General features: G+C 36.3%; 1 protein-coding gene across 2 annotated transcripts in view; it reads right to left on the reverse strand.

Annotated features, from left to right (window-relative positions):
* The window catches only part of LOC150102965 (sorting nexin-14-like), a 793,179-nt gene that overhangs the window by 125,352 nt on the left and 655,604 nt on the right, over window positions 1-12,223 (reverse strand). The window lies entirely within an intron of this gene.

Here is a 12,223-nt window from a genome sequence, read left to right on the forward strand (position 1 = left end):
GACTGAGTGGTGGAGACAGAGAGTTGTAGAGTGGGTGCCCTCCCTCAATGAGTCACTGGACTCCTTGGAGGTGCCACATAATAATAATAATAATAATATGAAGGATAATCAAGAATGCAACTGATATACTGCATTTACAAAATTATATGAACATGCTGGAACTGTGGACATGTGAAAATGGCTGTCAGTTTAATGCTAATAAATGTAAAGTTACATTTTGGTGTGATGAGATATCCAATGATGTATTATATTACTAGGATTATGCTGGGGATCTTGGAGGTTTAGCAGCTATTGAGATTCAGGGTCCAAAAAAGCAAAGAATGTAAACTCAGAGGATAACTGCAATGCTGAAATAAATGATAACATGCAAGGATAAGGAAGTCATTTTACCTCTTTGCAAGGCTTTGATATAACTTCACTTGGACTAATGTATGCAGATCAGGTCTCCTGATTTCTGAGATGATGCAGACAGCAGAGCGCAAAGGAGATTGTTAAAGATGATATCAGGGCTGTAGAATGTAGATTATGAGGACAGATTGAGAATTTGTGGACTTCATACAACAGAAAAAAGAAGAAAGATCGGTGATATGTTAAGACCTATAAACTTCTGAAAGAGTCACAGGATACTAGAAGATGGAATTTTTTGTTTTATGCAGGTTGGAAAGAGGAATGGGGGTACCTATGGAAGTTCTCAACTTCCATGGGTTACTCACAACCTCCAAAGGTTGTGAGTAACCCATGGAAAGTAACCCAAAATTTCTGAATGGAATGAAATCTAGTTGTTTTTTTTTTCTTTTATTCATCTACAATAAAGCAGATCAGAGAGTAAAAGCACAACAATTTTGTTTCTTTCTCTGAGATTTCAGGTGACTATACATAAATTAACATGAGGACACTGAAAATGATAATACCTCAAGAGGCAGCTCAGAATGATTCAATGTGATCAAATCAGACCTTCAGATACATCATTTTTTAAACAAAATACCAAATGACAACACTAAGTTAAGCAGTGATACATAAGTAGGCGTAAGGAACTGGAAGTGTCCTTTGGCAGACAAGACCCAATCATGTCAGCATGAGGATGGGAAACTGATTCAAGAATCATTTGTGCAGAATCCACAGAAATCAATTTACAGGTGCAGCCATCGACTGAAAACATCCCACTAAATAATGCAAAAACATGTACATATATTGAGATTACATATGCACTATGTGCAAGATTCAAACTTTCTGGTTTTCATTCCCAATGATCATATGCAGCATTTATATATTTGCATGTATAAAATAATTAATATTTACTGATGAGGCTGCTTTCTACATCTTGAATTCATTCACACTACCTGCACTCACAACCTCCAAAGGTTGTGAGTGCAGGTAGTGTGAATGAATTCAAGAAATGGTAATGGCTTGCTAAATGTATGTAATGCTGTATAATCCAGTTAATGTAATCCTGTCTTGCATTGCTCTTTATTTCAAACCATTCTGATGTTATATGCTGCGCAATAATGCAGCTTTTACTTCATTCATATCTTGTAGGTCATTATTATTCAAATCTTGTAGGGATTCCATATGGCATCTAATGCTTATCCATAACATTTCTCTATCAATATTGTCAAAAGCTTTGGCAAAATCAATAAAGTTTAGGTATATGGAGATTCTAAATTCTTTGTGTTCTTTTATATTCCTTAAAGTAAAAAATGTCATGTACACTGTACTTTCGCCTGTTTTAAAACAAACTGCTTTAATGTCTTTTCTATTTTACTTTTAATCCCATTTATCAAAATTTTACAAAAAATAAATAAACAAATATATATATATATATATATATATATTGCAGATGATAAGAGTAAACTAATTCATCTCCAATTTTCACATTTAGTAAGACAGCCTATCTTTGGAATTATGAATATCAATGTTTCTTTTCACTGTCTGGGTATCTTTTCTGTCTTTCTCTCTCTCTATAGCACATTATTACAGATCACTTGCAATTTATCAGCAGCAATTTTGTTAGTCATCTTAAGCACTTTCACCACTATATTATCATTTCTATATGGATTTTGACTCTTTAACATTAACATAAGATACTATTTCTATTGCAATATTTAAATTCACTCTTACAGCAATTTCTTCCATTACTGTACTTCTTATTATGTTGTACTATTTTCTATTTTTGAAATCTCATGAAAGCACCATCTCTCTCCATCCTTCAGCAATCTTATTCTTTTCAATTAGCACATGATTTTTATCCCTTGAATTATGAGCAATGCTGATGTAATGGGTTTTAACCACTTAAACAGAAGGAAAGGAAGAAGTAACAAAACAGATATTTAATGTTAGGATGGCAAGAAAACCACTCAAAGAAGACTAAGATTTAGATTTGATTGATGCAGTTAGATGTATCTTAGAAGACCAAAATATAAGATTGAAAATTAGAAATCTGACAGGTAACAGATTCATTTTGAAGAAAATTATTGATATGAAACTAGTAATAAAGTAAACTTAAGTTATGTATTACTTACATAATATTCTGTATAACCCTGGAAGATACATTTCCAGAACTGAATAATTCAGATAAGTAGGACATAAAAAGTCTCTTTTATATCCAACAGAATTTATGAAGTTAAAAGCTTTTATCTGTAGCAAAAAACAGCCATAAGCTGTCTGAAAGCAGAAATTTCAGGGAAAAATCCATACTCTGAAACAGAACTGGAACTTTTATTTTTAAATAACTGATTTTAAGATGAGCCAGGAGTGTGCAGGTTGGATTCAGTATAGGTCGTTTTCCTATAAACAAAGCACTCCATTATATTTAGCAAGCAGTAGATATACTGCTTGCTAAATATAATAGGACTTATATAGTGTGAACTTTATAATGTGAACTATAATGTGATTTTGATGGACTCTTGTCCATCAAAATCACATCTTTACGGAGTGATTTTGATGGACAAGAGTACATGCCTGATGGGTCTGCACAAGAATGCATTTTCAGTTAGGTGTCTGCAGAAAATTTTGTTTAGCAACAGCTTCGAAATACAAAGAGAAACCAGAGGCTCAGGGAAGGATACATAAGAGAATGTGTGCAGGCATCCAGCAATAAGGACTGAAGAACGTGGTAGTGGATTTGAGCTGAAGTAAAGAAAAAAGTGTTTTAAAAGGTGTATAGTGTGACTTTTGTCATACTATACACCTTTAAGCCTTTGTCACACTTAAATTCTGCTACATTTCTCTAAGTATTACAAGTCTTCTTTGGTCTTACGTGTTCTTTTCATAATTACTAAAGTAATAACTTTTTAATTAATAAGGTGCAGATATTTCATACTAATCTAAAGCTAATAGTACATCTTCAGTGTCAAACAAACAGTTATAGGAATGGAATACAAGTGACGAACATTCGGTGGACCACCTATTAAAATACAATTGTTGCCACGTGCTAGGAAATTATAAAAAATAACAATTAATTAATATTTAAGATAATTAGTTTTTTTTATTGATTACATAAAATAAAAGTCTCCCAGATCTTCGAGAGAGAGAGACAATCATTTGTGAACAAACAAAGTTTGCACCTGAAAATATCTTCAGGACTGGGGTAAGGTAATACAACACCAGGCAACTCTTAGCAAAGGTGGACTAAGCTAACATCACTCCTATCTCGGTATCTCCCACAATGCAAAACACATCTCCTTGTGGATATGTATAATGTTATGCATTCAGGGAAGGGTCATTACCCAGACTAGTTTTGACCTTTATTCAGGTCTCTTCAGTGGGAGCCAGGCCAGGCCCTTTTTTTGTTCACACTTGGATAAAGGATTAAACTAACTTTATTATAGTCTAACCAAGTGAAAAATAAACTTTCAACATCTTTCTCTAAATCTAGAGTAATTTAATAAAAAGGTGGCACACCTTTCGGCAACTCCTATAGGTAAAGATGACCTCGCCATTGCTTCTGCCTGGTATCTCCACTTCTGGGCCTGGCTCCCACTGAAGAGACCTCAATAAGGGTCGAAACTAGTCTGGGAAGTGGCCCTTCCCTTATTATACATTATACATATCCGCAAGGAGACGTGTTTTGCATTGTGGGAGATACTGAGATAGGAGTGATGTTAGCTAGGTCCATCTTTGCTAATAGTTTCATGGTGTTGTACTACCTTACCCCCAGTCCTGAAGATATTTTCAGGTGCAAACTTTGTTTGCTCACACTTCGATAAAGGATTAAACTAAATTTATTATAGTCTAACCAAGTGAAAAATAAACTTTCAAAACCTTAGGTATTGGAACATAAGATTCAATTATCTGTTGAATTTGATTGGGGTTGTAATTATTCGATTCAATTAACATTTTAATGATGGAAAGTTCTTATAAGATTACTGGAGAAAAGCAAACTTTATGTGCTCTATTAATTAGAGATTTAAGAATGCCAAATTTTTGAGATGTGTGGTGAGTAGACTTTTTATGAATGTATCTGCCAGTAAATGTGGGCTTTCGAAAGATGCTTGTAGATAAGGTAACAGAAGAAGTACCAGTAAGGAGGATGTCCAAAAATGGTAAAGTACCAGAATTTTCTTTTTCCCTGGTGAATTGAATACGTGGGTGAAGACTATTTATCTGTTGTAGAAAAGTGGAAAGCTCATCTTCAGTATGTGACCAAATAGCAAAAACATCATCGACATAACGATACCAAAGAGATGGTTGAGGATGAATAGATGAAAACACAGTATCTTCGAATTGTTTCAAAAAGTAGTTTGCCAAAGTTGGAGACAGAGGGCTACCCATGACAGTACTTTCAACTTGTTTGTAGATTTTGTTTTTCCAGCTGAAATAACCTGAATGGATAACAAATTCGAAAATCTTTGTGATATCTGGAAAGTAATCTTCATATAATAATTTGACTGTGTCGGCTAATGGAATATTGGTAAACAGAGAAACAATGTTGAAACTGACTAGCAACTCAGACTCTTTGATTTTTATATCCTTGATTTTTTCAAGAAAATCTGTTGAATTTTTTATGTAGGATCTGGAATGTCCAGTGAGAGCAATTAAAGAATGTGACAAGACTTTTGCAATTCAATAGGTTGGAGAATCAATGCAATTCATGATAGGTCGCACTGGATAGCCTTCTTTATGGGTTTTTGGGAGTCCATATAGATGGGGAGTTCTTCCAAAGTAGGTGCGTAATTTATCCATGTAATTTTGGTCCCAACTGATAACCTCATAAAGTAATTTATTTAATTGTTTAATTTGTGAATTTGTAGGATTATGCATGATCTTTTGGTAGGTAGAGGTGTCTTCTAAAAGGCTAGATACTTTTATCGCATAGTCAGTCTTATTCATGATTACGATAGCTTTTCCTTTATCAACCTTAGAAATAGATATGTTATTATCTCTCCATAAAGAAGTTAGCCCTTTGATTTCAGCATTTGATAAGTTGTATGGAGGTAATTTGCTTTTAAATAATGAAGTCGCCACTTCAAAACGAAGTTTGTTAGCATTGTTGCTAGAAAGTCCTGCCAGACTGCGTTCTGTATTATGTAAAAAATCAAAATACGGAATCTTTTAATAAGTATACTATGCCACAGGTACCTCTAAAAATAAGTGTTCTTTAGTGTGCTGCTTTTGGTTTAATCCTTGCTTACACTTGGATATAGGATTAAACCAAATATATAATTGCTAGCATAGTCAAGTAAAAAAACTTCCATGAACTTATCTCTAATCCAGAGAATTTAATAATATGGTGTGACACTCTTTGGCAAACTGGTATAGGTAAATATAACTTCTCCATTACTTCCACCTTAGTATCACCACCTATGGATCTGGCCCCCACTGATGAGACCTCAATAAAGGTCGAAACTGGTCTAGGTAGCGGCCCTTCCCTTAATGCATAGCATTATACATGTCTGCAAGGAGATATACTTTGCATTATGAGCGATACTAAGGCAAGTGATGAGAACTTATAACACTTTTACCACAAGTTGTCCCAGTCCTGAAAATACTTCAGGTGCAAACTTTGTTTGCTTATACTTGGATAAAAGATTAAACCAAATATATAATTGGTAGCATAACCAAGTGAAAAAACTTCCATCAACTTACTTCTAATCCAGAGAATTTTAATAATAAGGTGTGACACCTTTTGGCAATTGGTATAGGTAAATATGACTTCTCCATTACTTCCACCTTAGTATCACCACCTCTGGGTCTGGCTCCCACTAATGAGACCTCAATAAGGGTTGAACCTGTCTGGGTAGTGGCCCTTCCCTTAATGCATAGCATTATACATGTCTGTGAGATGTGCTTTGCATTATGGGAGATACTAAGGCAAGTGATGAGAACTTATACTACCTTTACCAAGAGTTGCCCTAGTCCTGAAAATACTTCAGGTGCAAACTTTGTTTGCTTACACTTGGGTAAAGATTAAACCAAATATATAATTGCCAAGTCAGAAGACTGCATTCCAGATGGCTAGGGCATAGCTCCATGGTACTAATCTATAAAAAGAAATAAAATGGAAAGCGTGAATTACAAAGGAACTTCCTGAGCATTCAAGATAAGATATATGCAAGCTTAATAAGTGACTAAATCAGAGAAGACAAACTTGAGGAAGAACAAACTAGCCAAGCCAAATTGGCCATATAGTTAATGAAGCCATCCTCTAGTCAACAAGCTGCGGTTAGAATCTTCTGAACGAATGTTTGTGGTTGTCTTTAGATAGAAGAATTTCATCGGCCAATGTGAGATCACTATACTACTTAGTGAAGGCTTGAAGTGACTTGGAAAGTTTCATGCTTGGTCTTTAGCTTAGAGTCCTGGGCTTCTTCCCGACTCTACCGTTTCTCCCTAAGATCCTCTGCCACATTATCCCTCCACCTGAGCTTGGGCCTGCCTCTTTTCCTCCTTCCATGCACTTCACTCCTCACTCTTCCTCTCTACATGACCGAACCATTTCAGCCTGCTTTCTCGTACCTTCTTACTGATCGGTCCCGCCTCGACTGTCCCACTGATGTAGTCATTCCTTATCCTGTCCTTCGTCACACCACTCATCCAACTCAACATCCGCATCTCTGTGACCTCCATCTTCCTCTCCTGTGCCTTTGTTATAGGCCACGTCTCCGTGCCATGAAGCATCGCTGGCCTCATCACTTATACAGCTTTCCTTTCATCTTACAACTCTTATCACACAGGACCCCGCTCATCTTCCTCCAGTTCATCCAGCCGCATTTTATTTGGTGCTGTATTTCCTCATCCAGGTCTCCATTCCTCTCGACGACCGACCTGAGGTACTTGAATTTCTTCCCTGAAGTTAACCTTTCACCCTGGAGTCGTATAACTATATCCTCAGCACTCCCCGCTGACATATATTCGGTCTTCACCCGGTTAATTCTCATGCCTCTCTCCTCCAATACCTTTCTCCACTCTTCCAGGGTCTTTTCAAGCTTCTCTCGGGATGATTCACAAAGAACAATATCGTCGGCAAACATCATGCTCCATGGCGCCTCCCTCCTAACATCCTCCACTAGTACATCCATGAGCAGGTCAAAGAGGTAGGGGCTCAGAGCTGATCCCTGGTTGAGCCCGACAACAATGGGAAACCCCTCTGTCATGTCGACACTAGATCTGACCTGAGTTTTCGCTCCCTCATACATCTCCTTCACCAACCTCATGTACTTCTCCGACACCCCCTTCTTCCTCATACACCTCCATACCTCCTGCCTGGCCACTCTGTCGTACTCCTTTTCCAGGTCTATAAACACCATATGCAGCTCCCTATATTTCTCCATCAGTCACCTGAGATCAAATATTGCATCCGTTGTCCCTCTTCTTTGCATAAATCCAAACAGCTCCTCGCCAATTTTCGTTTCCAGCTGTATCCTTCCTTCAATTACTCTTTTCCATATCTTCAACGTATGATATTTACGTTGAAGATATGGGATTACATTGACATATATAATATTTATAATATTTTAAAAATAATAAAACACTCCTTAGTGGGAATCACACAAAAAACCTTTTTATAGGCTAATTACGGTTTTTTATCACATGGAGCAGGTTTTTATTTTATGACAAAGTTGAAAAATCATTGGAATATGACAAGGATCTAAAAGGGTGTGCTGAGAAGTTGTGATATTTATTTTATTTTATTTAGCATATGATGTAATAAAAAGGACACATGACATCAAAATATATAATACATATTTGTGTAAACAAGATAAATGAGACAGGTAGTAAATATGTACAAATAACTAATAAAGATGTAAAATTCAGATAAAAAAAAGTCACTAAAATTTTAAATCTAGTTCAGCTAGCCATTCAAGATCTGTAGGATCTGCCTCACAAAAGTTCCTCAGGGTAAGCTCTTAGACTGCAGTTCTCCACAATGTGCTGGATGGTTTGATTTGTGGCCCCACAGTCACATTAAGGTGTAGGTGATCTTCCCCACATATGTAAACTGTCTGCACAGATACCACTGAGCTTTCACATCACCTATTTAAGCTTTTCCATAAGTGACATGGAAGTTCAATTCCGTTTGGATTTTGGTTAGGAAGGATATATTCATTTAAGTCTGGTGGCAATTTTTCCATCTAAGTTTCTAGTCATTTCGAATTAACATTGAAATCGCTATTTACAAGTTCTTCAGTCAATATTAGTGGAAGCTCGAGATTTAAGATGATTTATACTTAAACATGGGAAGTCATCATGTATTGGTAACAGGAAGTTACTATTTATTTTTCTATACTCTTTTACGACAGTGCAAATTTGGTGATGAAATGTTGCTCAAGATTGGAAGCCAGTAGAGAGGAATGGATTTGACATAGCCTGTTATTGTCCTCATTGCTGCATTTATTTTTGTGTCGATTTTCTTGATATGAGGACTGTTTAGTCATACTGGTGAACAATAATCTGCTGCAGAGCAGACCAAGCCCAACATGGAGCATCACTCTGTAGCAGAAGAAGAGCCCCATGTAGAACCACACAGTTGTTGTATGATATTATTACAGGTTCTGATCTTTAAACAGATATTCTCCAGATGTCTTTTGAATGATAGTGTTCTATCCAGGGTAACACCCAGATATTTAGGGAAATATTGGTGTCATAGCATTCCCAGTGGCAGACCAGGCGACGGGTCGGTTGGGAGTAGTACTAACAAGAAGTCGCATCTAAAGTAACACGCGGACCCTGCATAGGAAGCGGGAATAACGCGTAGAAGAAGAAGAAGATTGGTGTCATAGCATTGTGCTGTTGAAGTTGAACTAAAATTTCCAATTTGGCAATTTGGTGTTTAGGTGGAAAGAGTTAACTTCAGTCTTATTGAGATTTGGTGTTAGTCTCCATTTCTAAAAGTATTCCCCAATGGTTCTAGAGTCATTGGTGAGAATATCTTCAATTACTTTGATGTTCTTATGCTGGATGGCGATGGCTGTATTATCAGCATAAGCAAATTTTCTTGATCTAGTTGTCATTCAACCTATATACATCTGAATAAGATGGTGCTAATACTGAGCCCTGCGGGAGATCATTGTTCAGCTTTCTCTGTTTACCCATTTTGTTTCCCAGTATCACATGAAAGAACCTGTCAGAAAGTATGTTGCCAATAAGTCGTGCAATAGACCGGAATGGTATGGCAACTCCCTCTTTCCATACTGTGTTGTACGTGGCAGTAAGGTCAACTAACACAGTTTTTTTTCTACAGTTAACGTTGAGCCATAAAGCCTACTTACTGAATAGGATAACTTCACATATTTTTGGTCAAATTCTGTTAAGGAGAAGTCTTTTGAGGAGCTTATAACAGCAAACGAGGAGCGCAATTGGGCAATAGCTCTCTGCTTGATCTCGAGGCAGCTTGTTGGGTTTAATATTTTGGCTATTATTTTAGTTCTCTTAAAGGCTCTTGGAAGGTTTCCTGTCTTTAAAATATGAGAAAAGAATTTTGTTAGGCATTGACAAACATTTTTTTTTTTCACAGTTAACCAAGAATTCAGGTTGAATACCATCAAAGCCTGGTGCTTTGTTGGTTTTCACCTGCTATAGGGCCACAGTTATTTCATCTGTGGTAAATTTTCTTGAGAATTGGGAACTATCAGCTGCACTTTGTTGTAAGTTTTGGAGTAATCTTTTAACCTCCTATGCGTGTTGATGACATTGAGGGGCTTTAAATAATAAAGGTATTCAATAGACAATTTGATCTGGAGTCACCAAAATATCTTTATAAGTGATTGGGTTACTTCCACCTAACTTCTTTAATAGACTACATGTTTTTCTACTTGATTTTTCAAAGTCTAAATCCTCTTGTAGTTTTTATCCATTTTTCTCTGCACTCATTATCAAGTTTCTGAAGTAATTCATCAGCTATGTCACAGTCATCAGATTCTAAAAAAAGACTTGATATAGCTCTTCATAATCTTTATTCCAGCCTGGTATGTATTCCTTTCAGAAACTCCTTGGAATATACTTCTTTGCTGTTGATATGACTGCTCCAATGAATCTGTTGTAGTTCACACACAGGTGGTATCCATCTTACTACTTTATCCATTCTTGTGAAAAATCCTGCCAATTCACTTTCCTAAAATTCTATCTTGGTTGTAGAATGGATCGTATTACTGGTATTTGTATTCCTACTTCTACCAATACTGGGCGATGTTGGCCTATGGAGAAAATCTTCATTGAGTCGTCTTGTTGTCTTTAGTGGCATTTTGCAAATTTTGGCCAACAAAGCAGAGGTCTGGGTTGTATTCCCTATTTCATGTTGCAGCCTTAAAGGTTCCTTTGTCCTCTGCATCGAATATTAAACTCAGATTGTTTTTCTTAGCCCAGTTTGGTAATGCTTCACCATTTCCATCATTATTATTGTATTTTCACAGGGTGCGATGGCTGTTAAAATCTCCTATGTAGATAGTAGAATGTAGAAATGTGGAGATTACTTCAGGTGGCCATTCTACCAGGGGAGACTTATAGATGTTAACCACTGTGAAATCTTCAGTTCTTGCTATGATAGTGTGTATATTATGATTAATGTGTGCTGATATTAAGTGAGCATTCTCCATATTTTTGCATACATAAGTTGAACATCCATGAGCTTACACATATCCTGCAATTCTTCCTCTAGATTTCAATTGTAGTTCATTATCTGTGTGTGTGTGTGTGTCTCTTTAATGACAGCTATGTCTATATCATTTTCTTGAAGGATTTTTGAGAGATATTGACTTTTAGGAGCTGATTCCTTCAATGTCAAGTTGGCAAATCCAGAAATTCAAATCCAGCTTTCCTGTCTTGTGGTCCTGAAAAGAACCATTCAGTGATTGTATAGCTTGTGATTTCATGTGTCTATAGCCAGGAGATCATTAAGATAGGTCTGGCTGCCAACACTTGCTCCAGCTCATTTAGTATTACCTAGAGTGCCCCCACGTGGAGGTGAACTAAAAATGACAAGGACATACAAGGGTGTGCTGAGAAGCTGTGATAATTACCATGAAGGAATTGAGGTAGAACCATGTAACTTACACATTATTTTACATATTCCCCATGAAACATTATACACTTGTTACAACATTGCTACATAAGCAACCCTCTGAGAAAAAGTCTTTCCCTTGTTGCACAAACCAGTCATTTTTGTTCTAGTTGTTTATCAGAACTTTTCAGCCCCCCCCCCCTCATATATTTTAGTTTTGTTGATCTAGACAAGGTATATGATAAGGTGCCAAGAGACATTTATCTGTTAAAAACAGTACACATGTATGGTGTGCAGGGGACATATAGCCTATATTTAAGGAGTATATCAGCTGTTAGAATTAAAGAATGTACAGGAAAAAGGTTTGATGTAAAGTAAGGTGTAAGGCAAGAATGCACACTATCACCATTGTTATTCATTTACATTGATCAATTTATGAAGGAAAGTAGCATTAAACAGATATGAAAACTGGAGATATCAAACTTATCTCTTTACTTTATGCAGATGATGTCTTAACTGAATAAATACTCCAACCAATTCAGCATGAAAATGGGCAATAAATAGATAAAAATTATGAAAATTGGCAGGAACATGGACACATCCATTGTGTTTTCAAAAGAGAACCTATAAAACAAATAAAGCACCCCCCCCCCATCTTCACTAAAAATTGTGCCTAACTATAGTATGATTCAAATATAGAAATAAATACAGAATCGACAAAAGATGAAATGGTGGGGAGGGAGCATGAATAAATTTATGTGAAATAAGAATAAAATTATCCAGAACACT

The sequence above is a fragment of the Typopeltis vanoorti genome, chromosome 9 (assembly GCF_054136105.1).
Source record: "Typopeltis vanoorti isolate ZY-2024b chromosome 9, IOZ_Tvanoo_1.0, whole genome shotgun sequence".
Lineage (NCBI taxonomy): Eukaryota > Metazoa > Arthropoda > Arachnida > Uropygi > Thelyphonidae > Typopeltis > Typopeltis vanoorti.